General features: G+C 43.2%; 1 long non-coding RNA gene across 1 annotated transcript; it reads left to right on the forward strand.

Annotated features, from left to right (window-relative positions):
- The first annotated feature begins 5,717 nt into the window (after positions 1 to 5,717).
- Positions 5,718 to 15,820, forward strand: LOC116489286. Its single transcript, XR_004253265.1, has 3 exons — positions 5,718 to 5,778; positions 8,252 to 8,309; positions 15,666 to 15,820. It is a non-coding gene; the product is annotated as an uncharacterized LOC116489286 (long non-coding RNA).
- Positions 15,821 to 17,715: the final 1,895 nt, after the last annotated feature.

The raw sequence follows: 17,715 nt of genomic DNA on the forward strand, positions 1-17,715 counted from the left end.
TAAACTTTTAATTCTCCCTCTTAGGACCTCAACGTAGCAATTTATCACAATCTGCTAGCATTTGAGCATTTCTGATGTTATAGAAAGAGATTTGTGCATGTCCGGGGCCCAAATGGTCTCGGGCCAGGTCAGCAAACCCCAGTCTCCCAGCTGCTTGAACAGGGAGCTTCAGGGACCATTTTTACAAAAGGGACTATTCAGTTCAAGAAAACCCAAGCCTATTGTCAGGGTTAGAGGCTGGAATCTGTGCTTCGACTGAACCGTGTGGTGAGCAGAGCTTGTGGGAACTTGCAGTGAATGAGTCCGAGCGAAGGGTGAGAGAAGCCTCAGCTCCAGCACACAGGATGTCGACCCGGCAGAGCCGATTCTCTCTCTCTTGTGCCTAGTTTGTAATAACCCGAACCATATTATGCCTGGTGATTTGTTAAATTTGCATTTGAATTCGAGTCCAAAGCTGAAACTGTGGCCAGACTAAAGTCATCTGGAGTTTTGCCTTTGACTTCAAAGGGCTAGGCTTTTTATCCAGAGCTACAAATGCATGAGTGATTTGAAGGAGCGCTTTTTCAGCTCCTCTGCAGAGACAGGTCTATTTGATGTACAGCTCTCTGCCATGGCAGCAGGATCTTTTCTCTCTGAGATTTCTGTGCTCCTCTTGCTTATTCCTTGAAGTCATAAATCTCTATTTAGGGCACCAAAATTCTTCTCCGCAACAGCTGGTATTAATTGTAAGGATGCTCCAGGTAAAGAAAAAAAAAAAATCAGTGGAAGGAATATAAGTCCTGTTGGCAGACATTTTTCCCTAGACATTAAAAAAAAATAATAAAAATAGAGAGAAATGGATCTTTCTCTATGTCATGCTTATTTGTTAGGAGACAAAGCATGCAAGAAATCTCCTCCACCACTCCAAGAGCAGTGACCAGAGACACTTGTGATCATCACTGCATCCTGCTGCTCAAAACCCTTTCTGAGGAATATAGGAGAGGTAGAATTGCAGAAAAAGATGATGTGAGAGGGATGCTGAACTCCCGTGAAGAGTGATGGGGTAGGATCCCTTTCTTTGTAAGCTAAAAAGAAGTTGCTCCTAGCAAGTTTCAGAACAATGTCATCCCCCTGCAATCTCTGTGACTGCAGTATCTGCAAATAGGCAGGTCACTTAACTACTTTCCTCCTTCCTTCCTCCATTCCCCAAATTGTCCTGGAGGCCCTGGCTGTTCTCTTAGCTCAAATAATGTTTGACAGTTCAGTAATAAGACAAAAGACAACCTTCTTTTTTTGTCTTTTTTAATCCAGATAATTTAATACAATAAAGAAGCGGAGACATCAAAGCAAAGAAACTATATACATTGTACAAAGCATCAGGAATCTGTTCTCTTTTCAGAATTTTGACATGTGCTATGTAGTGTGGTTACAGCTATTAAGAAAATACAGACATCTTTCCATGCAGTCCTCTTGCTATTTAAAACAATCATGTGAAATCTGTTTTGATGCTGCACAGAGACACACACGGCTTCATTACTGGCTTTCAGTGAAGGTGGGTAGAATATGTTGGCCTTGTACTTCATTAGAGCGAGAGCAGGGCAGCTAATTCTGAATGAGAGACGTGGATTAGATTTATGACATAGTACAAGTTTTATGTACATAGACTGCTTTCTTCTTTGGTCTTCAGAGCTCTGCTTAACTTCTTTTGAAACACCTTTGATTATCCTTTATTGCCTGGGAGGGTGTTTTCAGAGACTTTCCTGTCCTACACTGTAAGACTTTGGTAGGACTGCTTTTGAGACCTAATATGGAGATGCACAGGATCTATGGTAGGATCCCTCATATTTAGAGGGCAGCGTGTGAGCCTGTGCCACCTCTAATCAGAACAACAGATGGTGACAGGTAGGATAGACCAAGGGTCTAACATCACTCTTAATGCTCAGAAAATGTCTCTCTTATTGACCATGTCCATAAAACCCCAAAGTCCCTATTTACCTTCAAGCAGTTAAAATACATATGAACTCAAATGCAGAAGGCAACATGAGTTAATCACTGCAGGAGGAGGAGATGAGCACTGATATCTGTCTTCTACCATCACTCCAGCTATAACCCTAACTCAGATTTTCAGTTGTGATTGCTCTCTTCGGATGCGTTGGGTGTCGGAGGAATAGCACAACCTTCTTGAAGGCAGGTGAGCTGCAGGGGGGCAGCAGCTACAAAATCCACATGCAACATTCTTTAACTTGGGCATGGACAAACAAAAAGAAGGAACAGAAAAGGAAATGTTCAGAGGGAAGTGTCCAACTTTTCCTTTTGAAAGCAGAGTCCAAATTACCATATTGCCCAAGATGATTATGCTTGCCAGACTCGGGGGATTCTGACAATTATCATCCCTAAAAGTGTTTTACAGCAGTGGGTTGATGGTGCTAACAGATTACTAAATTAACGAGAAGGGCAGGGATTCAAGATTTTAGATGGGGTGAGAGGTGAGGGGTAGTTTCTGTGCTGTTTTATTCAGAATTTTTTTTGCCATACTATGTTGCCTGGTTGTATGTTTAGGTGAAATTATGCCCTGGGTAAAGCAGGACATGTTATTTCTATGCTCTTTCCCCCTAAGGAAATGTGAAAAACATTTTTTGCACAGAGAAGTTAATAAAGAGGCAGCGATGATTTCCAAAACTCTGCTTCTTGCTCAGGTGGGAAGGCGAGACAGCAGGCCTGATCTGAAAAATAAACACGCGTTTGTAAAAATAATGTCTGCCTACACCAGGTCAAGGAGCCCTGGGCAAGATTTCCAAAAGCAGTGCGTTGTATTTGGATCATGAGCTTTCTACTTTGGCAAGAACACCAGTGGGAAACTCAGCAGGGTGTTGTCTACACAGAAGAGATGATCTTCCTTCCTCACAGGTGAGACTTGTTCTCCCAAGTATACGTGTAGTTGTGTCTGCCCACACATCGTGATCTATACTGCTGAGTGAAAGCTTTGGAAATAAGCGTCCATCAATTATGAGGGCTTCTAATTAGAACAGTAAAAGTTTGTGTTCATTTTCCTTTGGGTATGGCCTGTGATGGACTCTCCAAAGAAAGGAGACCATATTTGATATGGTTTACTGAAGGACTTGTTAGTGTTAGCTCAGAGGTTGGACTAGGTGATCTTGGAGGTCTCTTCCAACCTAGACGATTCTGTGATAAGAATCAGACTTCGTTGCTAACCAATACGTTTTCTTCATCCAAACAATGGATGTTATTGCTATAAAGTGTTGGCTACAGATCCAGGCTAGACATTAGCTGGGGAAAGAGGCATCCTCCAAAGACAAAGCTGTGAACCAGACTGAAGGGATATAAGCGAAGTAACAGCATTGTTTTCATCTTTAATCTGTAGATAGATTCCTGAGATTATTTAGTGCTCTTTTAGCCACCGAAGTTCCCAGTGGAGTCTGATGTGTCTTGCTCTGGTCCAGTCCAGACATTATTACTTAATCGTTTGCATACTCCAGAACGTCACTTGGATTGCTAACCAGACTCTGCTATGCTGTCAGCCGTAATTTCCCCTGGAATAACTACCTTGCAGCGTCCAGATCCGTGTCTTCGTGCGAAGATCGTTTGTTGTTGCCCAGCGTGGAGAAATTCCAACCACTCCGGCTGGGCCGACGAGGGTTGCAGACAGCACTAGTAACTCCTACGGCAACTCCTACGTGGAGGAGATAGGGTTGTGTGAAAAACATGTTTGTAATCCAGCAGCTATTTCCTACAGAATCGGGGATTTTAGGGCTGATGCATCTCTGTAATTAGGTGAGCCCATACAATCAGACTAAAATATGTTTCAACCACCAGTCTAAGTGCACAGCTGAACCTAACAGAGCTGAAGAAGGACTTAATGGAAGTGTGCAGGTCAGGACTTAGTGGCTGGAAAATATGCCAAAGCCCAAGGATTGGAAAACACATTTGCTATGCTGCTTTTTTTTGTTGTTGTTTTTAAAGCTGGTAGTGTGGCAAAGCAGTGAATTACAATCACTTGTACTGCATAACTTGGATGCAACAGTTTCTCTTCTATTAAAAAAAAAATAAATTAACTAACATTTCCAAAAGATAGTTTATACTTTTCAGATGTGACTGGCATTCCAAGCGTAATATTTAATCTGTCAGCAGCTCGTTTTCTTGATGTGTTATGTCATTTTCCGAGTATACCTAGAGACATGGCATTAACACTAAAAGTATTCATATTTCATATGCCTCTCTTTATTTTTGTTGTTTCCTTCAGAATAAATATAGTGCAATTTTTATTAATTATGGAGAATTATAATAGTTTTCATAAAATAAGAATCGTGTTTTTCATGCATTTGTATGTTGTATGGAGTGAGTTAGGATGCTTTATTGTTACCGTTGGCAATAGGAAGAACAATTGCTCTTTTCATACGAATCAGTCATTATTACTATCAAGCCAAATGCTATGTATTATGGCAGAGTAACTCTTTGTAAGGATGTGGGTAATGATGCATTGGGGGCAGAAATGAGCAATAAGGAACTGTGGTAAGCTCTGAGCAAGTCCTTTGTTTGAATCCAATCCTTTCAAGTTTTAAGAGTGTTAAAATTGAGTTGTGTGAATGGTGAAGCTGGTGACTAAGACCTGAATTACCTAGCCAGGAGAGAGCATTGCTCTGAAGTGGGAGCTGCCAAGCCAGTGCCACAGAAGATACGTGAGGCCCATGAAGGATCTCGATGTGTTTGATGTGAGCCCAAAGAGGAAAAATATCCACCAGCCAAGCGATAGCATAGCATAAACCTGCTGTGAGCACTGTTTGCTCAGCAGTCATGACATTTGTTCGCCTGGCAGGGCTCTGTTTCCAAATGGCTACTGTCTGAAAGTGGACAGACGATCCAGCCTTATGGGGCATAATGCAGGAGATTCTTGTTCAGAGTCTCATCATAGGAGATGTTCGGAGAGGTGAAGATGTTCTTCACAGGGAAGACACTTCAGTCCTCTTCACTAAGCAGAGTGCCTGTGGAGAGGGCATATACATAACAGTACCGTGTGTATTGGTACAGTTACTACAGTTTCTGAATGGGTAACGCCAAGTGCCGTTGTTTCTCAAGTTAGATTTTGTTTTGTTTTGTTTTGTTTTTCCCTTCAGGATATGAAGTATCTTATGAAAAAGTTCCTGAAACACTGAGCTGTGCCTTTGATACTTCGCTACCGTGGAGCATTAGGATTCCACAGTGCCAAAGTTTAGCTTTGCTTTCAACGTTGCTCGATGGGGTAAGTATTCGTGTTCCCTAATTCAGGATACTGGATTATTTCAGCCTTTGCCCTTAAGAGAGGGGCTCACAGAGAACCCCATGATTCAGGAGGCTCAGGCTGAAGGCACGGTGAGAGCCTCTGAGAGAAAAATAGCACAGGGCATTGCAAAGAAGCGACTCTCAGATGACAGCTCCCCAGCCAGCAAGATGCAAGCGCTGTGTAGCTCACTAGAGGGCGCGTGACCGTGCTGAATAATCCTGAAATTACAGAAATTCTGATGGAGGAGAATAAACCAGGTATAAATCAGACAGAGATGCACTGCAACCAGAAAACTTGCAGTCTGCTTCTTTCAATTGCTAATTCGACTTTAAAAAAAAAACATTTAGACCAGTCTTTCAGTCTCTGTTATCATCTCTGCATCCATTTTATCCAGTTCTTTGTTCTTACCTTAATATTTTCTTTCCTTAATATTTCTCCAGGGGGTGGGGAGGGAAATGCAGATACCATACTGATCCACTTCCTTATGGAAGCTGCCAGAATAAGCAACTCAGATATTCCCCGTAAGTATTTCAGAATATCTAGCATTTCTATTTGCAACCACTTAATCTTGTACACATGTTAAAGGAAATCAATTTTTAAAAAACAATTATATTAGGTTTTAGTTTTCTGTAGGCGATCGAACCTAGAGGGCCTGGTGACTTTTAATATATGAGCTATTCTTCTACCTCAGAGCTTTTAAATGTAGAGGCATTTGGGTCAGTTGTTTTCATCTGCTGTATAAACAAGCCTTAAATCTCCTGAATTTCCTAAGTATTTCCAGTTGCTTTCAATTTGGGGGGTTAAAAAGGCATAATCCAGTAAGCCTAGCAGAGCTGCTTTCCCCCTCCTTTTTCTGTTGCATCTCGAATTATGCCTGAGTGCAAAGCCATTTGTCATCTGCAGCTGTGACAACTTCCAGCGAGGGGATGCAGGTATTGCACTGACTGGTAAAGCAAAGAGTAAATAAAATATGGCAGAAGACATTGCTTTGGAAGCCCTGCATCAAGTCCTGGGCTTCTTCACCCAGGTTTTGTTTTTAACTCCAACACGTACTGGTGCAAACAGAGCTTGTTTGAGCGGTAGCCTGTGTTGTTCCTAAACATTGCCCTTCATCTCCTAGCTCCAAGAGCTACATCTGAAAGACAGCAGGCAAAAAATGACCAGCAGTTCTCTTGGATGTAGCAGCAAAGACTCCTGCAGAGGGACTCTGTAACTTCACTGCTTGCTGGGGCTGTTGCATCTCCCTTTGGTGTCCATCCAGGCACAGTTTTACAGGGAAAAGCGCATTGTGCATCTGCACAGATAACGTTAAAAACAGGGGGGAGATGAAAAGCTGTGCTTTGGATGGCTAAAAACCAGAGGAGGTTATCTGTCCTAATCGTTCCTTGAGGTTCTCTTTGCAAGTAGAGCCTATAAAAAGCCTCTGAAAGATGATACGGCTGCGGCAGAGGAGAGTAGATAACGCTATGGCTTTAATTACAGTGCAAAAGACATAAAGCACAAGCATATGAAAACTAAACATCCATTGACTATCTGCTCCTCCCTTATCCCTCATCTGTAGGTTCAGACTATCTCGTTTGGGCCAAAACTGGCGATGTGTGTGCCTCAGGCTGCAGCCTAGTGCCTGAAGGTGGCCTGATGTGGCATTGCCACGTCTTGGCTTAGCCACATCCACCGTCTGGAAAAGGGCCTATAGACTTGTTTAGTGTGGCCAGGTGATGTGGCAGCAGCAATGTGAAATCAGAGCGCTCTGGGAGAGGGGGACAGGCGCCACGCAGCCTCCGAGAAGCTCGTTTCTCGTGTGACAAAAGCCCGTGGGCAGTTCTCCCACTCGTCTGCACCGAGACAGAAAGCAGCTGGGTTGAAGTTGACGCATTTCGAGACAGTACGTGAAAGAGGGACGGGTGCCAGCCACTCCCTAAACTACCTTACGGTTTGACTCAGGGAACACAGCGAGCTTAAATCCATTCAGCCTTCATTAAAGAAAAAAAAAAAAGGAGGGGGATGGAGGGAGGCAGTTGGCTCTTGACTGAAGAAAACCGAACAAGATGTATCAAACAATTTTTTCCAATATTGTTTCCCTTATTAAAGAACGGCCCCGCTCGGCATCTGCCATGAAGATTGGGATGGTGGGTTGAGATCACACTGAAAGTCAGGGTGGCCTACATCAGAAAAGTTGCATTTCACAGAACATTTGCTATTGATATGTTGGGAAAGTGTCAGACTTGTGGGAGGACTGGAGAGTATTTGCATGATACATTAATAAGAAACAGTTTGGTATACCAGATTACTAAAGCATGGTTAATTTTGAAGCCAAAACCCACACATTCTTAACTTTGTTTCCCAGCTTCAGAGCCAGGATACTCGCGTCTTGTACAGGAACTGGAGCGGTGTTCTTTGAAAGCACACCCAGCGCTCCGAAAATCCCCAGCTGAGCTAAGGGCACGGCGCAGAGGCGTCACGCGGATGTTATTTTAAGCCGTAAGGCAGCAATGTCAGTGCACTTGATAGCTTCATTTGCAGCACGTGTGGTTGGAGAAAGCAGGTTACGTGCACTCCTGCTCTACGAGCGGCGCTTCATTTGTCTCGGGGAGCTGGTGTCTGACAGGCGGCCTCCAAAACAGGTTTCAGAAAAGGTTTCAAGAGACACGAGGACACACACTGCTCCCCTTTGGTTTGCAGAGGTTTTACATTTAGTATTGACAAAGTATTCCCCATTTCTAAGATCACCTGAGGAATTACAACTAGAGTAAATTAAATGTGGTGTAAGTTTAATCAACGTGATCAGAAAATGATTCAGGCTCCACCTCGAAACCCGGTGTGACATCAGTGTTGCTGCAGAATAAGAAGGTTATCAAATGCTGCTGCAATTGGCTAGGCATCTGTAAATTCAGTGTTTAGGAACAGAACGGTAACCTTTATAATATTATAGTCAACTCGTGCACGTGTGTGAGAGCTTCTAATCACCTTGATTTATTTATTTTTTTTCCCCAGGAAGGAATTTTCTCTCCTGGGCACTGACTGCATGATATCAGGCAGCGGCTTTTGCTGAGTGAGTACCTACCACTGATAGTAGCCACCTGGATTGTGTAACTGGTTTGTAAGTGACACTGCTGGGTGTGGGTGGTAGCGAATGCAAAGTCTCTTAGCCTGTACACAAAATAGTCACAAAATAGTACCATGCAAGTTGGGAAGGGGTTATTTCCACAAAGATGTTTCCTGCTCCTGTCCCTGTAGTCCTGAGTTGCTGGTCATCTGTAAACCAGTGCAGACAGAGATAACAGAGAAGACGTGAAGATCTTTTAAATACATCTGCTAAAAAATAATACAGATATAGTAACAGTAAATCCGTATTAATTTCACTTTGCTTATAGAATTCCCACGAAGAACCTTCTCTCGCTCAGAGTTTTAGGTAAAGTAGCATGGGTTTTATCACAAGAGTATGCTTGTGATATGTGGATATAAATATCTATATATATTTTATTACATTTAAATTAGAAAATTAACATCAGAAATGATGCCTTGGTTTAATAAGAAACTGTATGTAGAAACTAGCACTTTATTTTTCTTTCTTCATCACCTCCTCCCTGATCAGTGTTGCAGACTATTTATTGCTATTTGGTGAAAATCCCTCACCAAGAAAAATTAAGAATATCCTAGCACGGCAGCAAATAATTTTCATTGTAAAGTTAGGAAGATAGTGTTGGCCAGACATATGGCGTGGGATAAAAGAAGTATAAAAGAAGTGAGGTGTTCTTTGTACAGAGGCAGTCAGAGCCAAGGCTAAGCAGATACCTAGGAATTTAAAATTCAAGTTTTTAAAATGAAAATGTTCAAAATTCATCAGTGTGATGAAAAAAAGAAAAGTCATTGTAATAAGCTGCAGGTTTGAAATCTTGGGGTAGTAAAACCTATTATAAAATATCCATAAAAATCCCTAGATTATTTTCTCATTTACTTCTTCCTCTTGACTCTACTTGCACCTTTTCCCTATCCCTATTAATTTTTGCTCTGTTTCTCATCGTGTGAGTTCTGTTCTAATCATTACCCATTTGTTCTCTAATTGCTGGTACTTTATACGATTCTGAGGTGGATAATAACACCTTTTCTTGCAGTGAAGTGTTTCTACAGGGATTCAAAATCATTACCGAATTGGGCAATATGAGCCATTTCAGTACCTATTATGTCAGGATGCAAGTTAATATGGTGAACTATGAACTAATGGTTCAAGCCTCTAGGGAACCCAAAAAGATCTAGCCTGGGCTGAAGGAATCAGAAATATGAAATGAGAGTCATCCTAAAACCTAACATTTCAGTGTTTCCATCAATTCATCGTGTTTTTCTTTGAAAAGAAAATAACAAAAAAAGGAAAATCAAATTCCAAGATCAAAGTCTACATAGTTTCTACACACAAGCTAGCATTTCATCTAGATTATAACATGTAAATAAAGTTGCAGCTTGCTCCTAAGACATAAAAAGCAAAGGTCAGATGATGGAAATAAAGGGAAAAACATGTAAGTCTGTTTGTTCTGCATTTCTTGGCAGCTAATCCGCTCAGTATTCTGGTCCTTGTTATGCAGAAAAATAGAGCTGCCTATTGTGGATACCAGCAAAAAAGGCAAAGGACCAGTTCTGTTCCTCTTGGAACTCCATCAGTGTCCATGGGCTTAAACCACAAGTTCCTTTGGCAGGGGTCTTCGAGTCACTGCTTGAGGTTCGGGTGCTAAATTCTTCCAGCAAGGCTCGGAGGGGTGATCTGCTGAGTAAGGCTGGCAAAAACAGTCCCGTTAACTCTTTCGGCTGGAAGAATCTGGGCCACCGCAGGCCCTGGAGCACAGCACTAAGAAGAGCCAAGCTTTGGGATGGAAGCTTAGGCTGAGGTTTACATAGTTATTGTCTTTGAATTACCAAACACCAGAGTGGGAATAAATTTAGATGCTCCCTGGGGTATTTGTGTTTTGAGCAGTGAAGCAGGCTCCCTTCTCTCTATCGCACTTGGCCGTGCACCAAAGAGAATAGGATCTCCTTCCTTCCCCTTCAGATCGATTTTGTCTTCTCCTTGTGCTGAGAGGAAAGGGGGAAAACCACAGCAACCAGAAAATGGAGAATAAATGCGTGCAAGAGAAAAACTGCAACGCATTCTCCTTATCTGCAGCTACTGAGCTTCGCAGTTGCTCTCCATCACTCGTGCAGCTGGCTAGGAATGCAGCCTGCATAGCTCACTGAATGGCTACCCTAATTTTGCCCTCTCAGAAGATAATATGTAGGAAAAAAATAGTGCCATAATTCTTGACTTTGCTACTATTTGGTTTCACAGCCTTATAGGCAGCACCATTAAACCATTATGGATCGGACCTCTTTTTTTTCTGTCTGCTTCCAACAACAGGCAGAGCAAAGAGATGGGTTGTCTGTGGCACTGTCTTGAAGTTTATTTTGTCTGATGAGTGGGATACTTCTTTGTTCTTTTCCCACTTTGGGGAAAATTGCATATAGGATGTTTCTCTTCACACCAACCATCACATCCCGTGGAAAGCACACCTCTACAGGTGATCAGAGACCAGCCTTTATGTCAGCATTTCAATGGAGAAACTGTTCCAAATGAAACAGATCAGAGGAAAAAAAAATAACCCAAGAGATGAAACCCACTTGCAAATATCAAATACTTCAAATATTTTTTCAAAGTTACTTATATATATATATAAAATAAATGTCTAAACAATATGGTAGATTATTGTATACATGTGAGGATAAAAGGATTACATTGATCAGAAATGACCTTTGGAACATTATGTCATTAAGAACAGAAATGGGATGTCCCTTATTTAGGACAATTGTTTTTAAAGTCTACATTTTTTTTCAGAGAATGCAACCCAGTTGGAGGGGAACTTCGAAAGTGATACTCTTATTTTATGAGACCCTTATTTTATCCAGTAGAGTCGTATTAGGCTGCTAGTAGGATTGATTTTGACTCTATTTAATGAACTGACCATTCAGCTTAAATTTTTGTATTGTGGCTAAGTATCATGTTATCAGGTATCATGTTATCCCCTCATTCTGTGGCTGTGTACTAGAAAAAACTTGCAGGAGTTTACATTCTAGAAGACTTGTCTCTTTGTCTTTGAGTAGTTGTCTTAAATAAAGACAAGGAGTAAAACTGAGCAATCGTACGGAGAAGTAAGCAACCTTCCCCATCTCACTTTTAGGCAAAGCAGAGTCTACTCTTTTTCTGAAAGTGAGATTTTTTTTACACCCTTGTGGATACAATGTCCTAGCTCCAGAAGCATTTGCTTAAGTCAGGTTTGCAAGCCAAAGCAATATGTTTACAGCTGCTGTTTTATATGCTTGACACAGAGTCCTCAGATTCAACTGCATTTATCAGAAAGCACGAGATAAACATAATAAATAGCAATCAGCTTTCTCAGTACTTATTATGGCTAAGGTTGCACAATGATTTCCATTCTAATTCCCTTTTCGACCTCAGAATTCTCTGCTGCCTTCATTCCTGAGAAGGGAATTTTCCTTACAGTTATTTTTCTTCGGAAAGTTTGAGTAATTCGGCTCCAATATTGCCAAGAATATCGCAAAGAAAATGGGTGTACGTAGAATGGCTAATTATGAGTATTTTTATGGTTTTAACAACCTTCCAACATACGCAGCTGCGGGGAGGGACGCTGAAATTTCAGCTATTTCCATATCAAGACAAGCATCTTTCTGGGCTACCACAAGTTCGTGTCTGTGTGCGCGCGTCGGGCTCCTCTGGAAAACCACGTGCTGGGCACTGAGCTGTGTCGTGCTGAGGCCGGAGCCTGACCATTGCTGCTCCAGGTGCGTGAGACCCACATCTTTTGCAGCTTTGCTGACACCTTTCCGTGTGGACAGCACCTCCTCCCCTCCGCTTGGTGCCAAAACACCTGCTGCCTCGGCTGTATGCGGTGCCGTGATGTATCAAGGAGTTTTTGGAGAAAATAATCAGATAGCTTAAAATAATTGTAATTGACTGGTTATTGTATTTGGCAGCGCTGGTCAGTAATTACTATTTTTGGTGGTCTGGGATTTGTTTCCCTCTGCTTTTGTCATCCCCTCAAGAAATCGGTGATTCCCCCTCCGAAGGGTTAATGGTCATCGGCGGGGCTGATTGAAATCCCGAACCGGGAGTGACCGAGCCAGTCGCACCCCGTGTCATTAATTAACTGTGACATTGTCCTGGACTGTTTTAATCAAGAAAAGGAGTTATTTATGAGGAATAACAATAACATTCAGTACTCATCTTTTTGGAAAAAAAGAATCAGCAGGAGCAAAAATCATAAATACGGACTTCAAAACAGCTTTATGGCATCCTTTGCCTTCCTGCGCATGACGAGCATGGCGTTAGGGATCGGACCCAAAAAAAGCAAGACTCCAAGGCTGGGATATTTGTCCCTGTTTCCGTGGCCGGGGCCACACGCTGCGAGCCTGCCTCTCTCTGGGCTGCGGCCGTGCCTCCTGCTGAGGCTCTTGCACAAGCGGCCGCGCTCGCCGGCAGTTTTGGGGAGCCGGGAACCTTTAGGGGGAGAGGTGAGCTGGGGCCTCTCCATGTGGCTGGGCTGCTCGGAAATTGGTGGCGAGCCCCTGCTGGGGCTTGTTTGTGGTGGCAGCTCAGCGAGGAGCGATGCTGCAGCCGTGCTGCTGCCGCCAGCACCCCTCTACGTGGCCCACAAACCCTGCTGGTAGCGTGTGCTGCGGTGTGGTGCTCGGGGATGCGCCGAGCAGGCCAGCTCTCAGGGCAGCAGATCTCACCCTGGCCTTAAAATGCTGGTGGAAACACGGCTTGAGCTCTAAAGAGTGCTTCCCCTGCTGCTAATATGGAATTATCACCTGGGAAGGGTTTCGTGGTGCCCATAGACTGCATTAACGTGCACTTCTGGAGCTGACACCCATTTGCCATGCTTTTTTTTGGGTATTGCACACCTCAACAAGTCTTCTGGGCACTTTTCTGGGGCTGCGGTCCCAGCACATGAGGCGTTCGGGGGAAATGCCACAGCAGTGGCTCCCCTCACCCTTTGTCCCCACCCGATGCCCAGTTCCTGCACCCTCTTCACAAAGGCAGTGGAAAAAGAAAGAGGCAAACCCAAAATGCACCCCCACAGAGAGATGAGGACAGAGGGCAGGAAGGAACTACTAAAATATCCTTCTTAAAGTAAAATGATGTACTGTTGAGCTACAGTCTTAGAAAAACTCGCTATTGCTCGATAGCCCTGATAGCATTTATTTTATTTTTTATTTTTTTTAAGTAAGAAATTAAATAAAGCACAGAGTAGGCCCCAGGGGCAGTGCTAAAGGAGATTTGGCCATATCCAAGCTGTGAGAGTTGCTGTAAGGGGCAATGGAAATTCAGTGCAGCTGGTGAACCCAAAAAATAATAACAAAAAACAATACACCTCTATGTCAGGGAAAGTCTTTCATACAACAAGGATCCCAAAATGCTTTATACAGAATTAAAACCAGATTTAATTTGAAGAACAGGTAATTTTGTTTATTTAAGGGAAAGAAAAACATAGGACGTTAGGCTGAACCAAGGCTGGTATAAATCAAAACCAGTTCAATTGAAGTCAAGTGACTTAAAATATAGTTGCTATAAAGTAGGCAGGATTATAATCTGGCCTGCAATATTCTGCAATTGCAGTGTACAATTCTGGCCCTTTGGAGGAGGTCTGGTAAAGGATCTCCTCATTTTATTGTATTTTGGTTTTGTCCTTGAATTGAATATATTAATTTCTTATGTTCATTTATTTATTGCCTTTATCTTCATTTCTGCTAGATTTTTCCCCCAAACAATTCATTTTAAATAAAAGTTTCAGAGGAAAATGGAAAAAAAATGAAAAAAAAAAAAAAAAAAAGGTTACTCATCTTTTCCATGTCTTTCCCACCCACATGAAATCCCCTCTTCTGCCTCCTAAAAAACATAGGGGAAAAAAAAAAAAAGAAAAAAAGGCTGCAATGGATCTAGTTGGATATAGTTGGATCAATGGATCTAGTCCTGGACAAAAATATAAAAGGGGGTGGACACAACTTCATACAGAAAAATGTATAGCAGAAAATCAATTAAAATTTTGATGATTCTCAATGAAAATATGAACACATGGAAATACTTTTTTTGGCCGTTTTTGATTTTGGCAAGAGAAAGTGGTGAAACTGGAAAAACTATACGAAAATCTTTGTTTGTTTAAGGCCACTCAACTCTTTCCGTTAAATTTTTGAGTGTAATTAAACACCAAAGCATTTGTAAATCAGAAATGTGTTTGGAGCACTGAAACCTCCAACATTTTTGCAGGGTATGAGCGTCTATTTTGGCTATATGTACAAGCTTCGTTGTGTCTCTTCTGTTTATGGAAGCAAATAAGACAAAAGGCAAGCCTCCTTTTCTTATACAAGGCACGTTAATTTATCTGAGGAGAGATACGAAGGCGTAGTTGCATGCTTATGTGTTTTAGAAGTTGTTCATGTCGCTGAAATTCTAGGTCGTAGCACATAGTAATCATACATCTGGAAAACAGGGATGCTCCTTGAGATTTTTGCCTCCGTGCCATTTTATTTGAGTAGATGTTGTCAAGTAATTCTGCCGTTAAAGGGCATGACTGAGGCAATGAGGAGCGTAGGAAATCCACAGCCAAGTTTGGAAGGATGCATTTGACCAGGCTGAAGCATGGGCTAAATGCTGATTAAAAGTAAAAAAAAAAAAAAATAAATAAATAAAAAAAATAGCAATTATCTTGTTTCTCTGAGTACTACCTATCCTTACCACACAAGAACTGTGGTAGCAAACCCGACTTGTAGTTACCATCAGGGAAGGGAAGGGCCCCCTGACTGATTAACTTCATCCTTAGCTGAATCCAGCCTGATTAAAGGAATGAGTTTGGGCATCTGCTTTTAAATATCTGAAAAGATGTGATCATTCCTACCCCATTTTCTTCACATTTCTGTAGGGTATGTTTTTTTGGGGGACTTTCTGATTTATGTCAAGGGATTTGGGATGCAGTTTGCTATTTATGTTTATTAAGTAATGTTAATGTTTATGTTTGTTAAGTAATGTTAATGTTAAGTAATTAATGGATATTATCTTTAATTTAGACACAGTACGCTTACAGTCTGGTCCTTTTAGGTGCTGCGTGGCTCTTTTTAATACCACACGTCCATTTATTTCAAGAAGAGCTGAATGGTACTCGCATGAGGTCATCATTTGTGTTTTTTTATTGTCATGGATTCTCTTTGTGTGCCTCATCAGCTTATTTTGTTCTCTTTGTAATTCTCCCTTAGTCGAGGCGACTTTGGTGGTCAGTGCTCTATTGCTGACTTACACATTTCTCTTGCTTCCTCTGCAAAAGAAACACGGGTGGATTTTTTTATTTTATTTTGTTATTTTTTTTTTTAGAGAGCGTCCATCACAGCCAAAATGCCAGTGTGTGGTCCTGCAGCCCAGAACGCAGCAAAACCTGCAGAAGCTGTATTTTTGTGAATTTGTTACCAGCCACGAAGCAGGACAGGTCAGCGCTAAGGCTCCGCCGTGACACCTATGGGGAATGCCAGGAAGAGGTGAGAGCTACAGCTCGTGCTGGCCCCAGCAAGAACACGAAATGTGGCTACGTCAGGCGGTGACAGCAGTAAGAGGAAATTCGGGATTGATGACAAATCTGGGAGCTGTCACCGCTTCGTGTCTCCCCATCTCAGCATGAGCCTGCCTGGGTGGGTGCTCGTGTGTGTAGGCAGCTCACGTGCATCCGTGTGGGCTGGGTGCTGCTCTGTGGATGCTCTTCTGCAGATTGTGGTGGTGGTGTGGATCGTGGCCAGCTCTTGATGAAATTATCTCTTGGAGCTTTTCCTGCGGCCCTGCGAGCTGCTCGCGCTGCCTTTGGGGCTTGGCAGGGCTGAAGCACAGGGAGGGCTAGGTGTCAAAGGCCAAGTCAGAAACAATCGGAAAGGACTGGCTTTTATTGCTGCCTTGTGCGATTGCAAATTGCTTTCTGAACTTCTAGGCACATTCCCTTACAAATGTTGTCAGGAATTATTAGAGATGAAGACAGAGTTGTAATTTACTGAAGGCTGAGCAAAGATGGAAAAAGGAAACGGCTGTGAGGAAGACAAATGCTCTAATTTGACTTAGTTAGTTGCCACTTCTTCCTCCTTGCAGATATGAGTGCAGGAAAAAGCGAAATTTAAACTCAGAAAATTACTTTTTTTTTTTTTTTTTTCAGAAATTAAGGCTCTAATGAGATTGTTTCTAACTTTATAACCAGTAGAGGCGAGCTCATCTGATACTTGGGTGACAGCAAGCACCATACTCTGTAGAACAATTTAAAATCCAGTTGGGAGCTGGTTTTACCCCAGCCCTGCTGGCTTTGCTCCCTGTGTCTGTCACCTTTCTCTTCCCCAAATCAGGTGGTGCTGGTGCTGTGGCACCGGGGGTGACAGCCACCCAGGTGATGGGGCTTGGGGGTCGGCCACCAGCTGGCAAAATTTGGGGAGCCCGGGCAGCAGCCAGCTGGGTACCCGAGCATCTGTGGCCCCACCAGGCTGAGGTGGGAGCTGGGGGGGATGAGCAGGGTGTCCCCCCTGGGCTGGGGGTGCCTATAAAAATCTGGGGGGCAGCGAGCAGCTGCCAGAGCCCCCCATGGGTACGAGGGGAGCAATGGGCAGCGTGGGTGCCTGCCTGCCTCTGTCCCCAGCCCCGTGGCCCTGCCGTGGGTGGGGGACAGCCCCTGGGGTGTGCTGCCTGCCCTGGGGTCCCCTGCACACCCCAAGCCCCTCGTCCCACAGTGGTGACGGGCTGGAGGAGGAGGAGGAGGAGGAGGAGGAGAAGGAGGAGACCGTGCGCTTTCGCTCCCACTGTTTGCAGAGGCTGAGACAGAAGACAGAAAAAAAAAAAAAAAAAAAAAAAGGAGGAGGGGAATAAAAAGTAAAGAGAGGGGGAGAGAGAGAGTGAAAGAAAACGAAGCCCAGCTTCTGCCGGTGCTGCTCGGATTGGATCTGGTTTGAGTTTCCTCTCTGCTGGCTTGTGCGGCGAGAGAGGAGGAGAGGGGGAAGGCGCTCGCTCGCTCGCTCTGCCTCTGAAGCTGGAGCAAACGTGCTGGGGGCTGCGCTGGCGGGAGCTGCCCGGGCGCAGTTGCCTCACAGCTTGTTGCTCGCTGGCACTACAGAATTGCCTGGACTTCTCAAGGACCCGGAGGAAAAAGCCACCACTGCACAGACCCGATAGTTGCTCAGTGCCTATAGACTTGACACCTATTTTTATTTTATTTTTTTTTTTCTTCCAGGGGAGTTCTTTTTTTTTATTGCTTTTCTCCCGTCTCTCTCAGAACAGCACTTCCCTGAGTGCGGGGCTGTGAAACCCGTTGCCTTATTAGCAGCTGTGAGAGAGATTTTTTCGAACCTTTTTACACCTCTCTTTTCTTTTACTTTGCCTTAAAAAAAAAAAAACAAAAACA

Source organism: Aythya fuligula, chromosome 4 (assembly GCF_009819795.1).
Source record: "Aythya fuligula isolate bAytFul2 chromosome 4, bAytFul2.pri, whole genome shotgun sequence".
Taxonomy (NCBI): Eukaryota; Metazoa; Chordata; class Aves; order Anseriformes; family Anatidae; genus Aythya; species Aythya fuligula.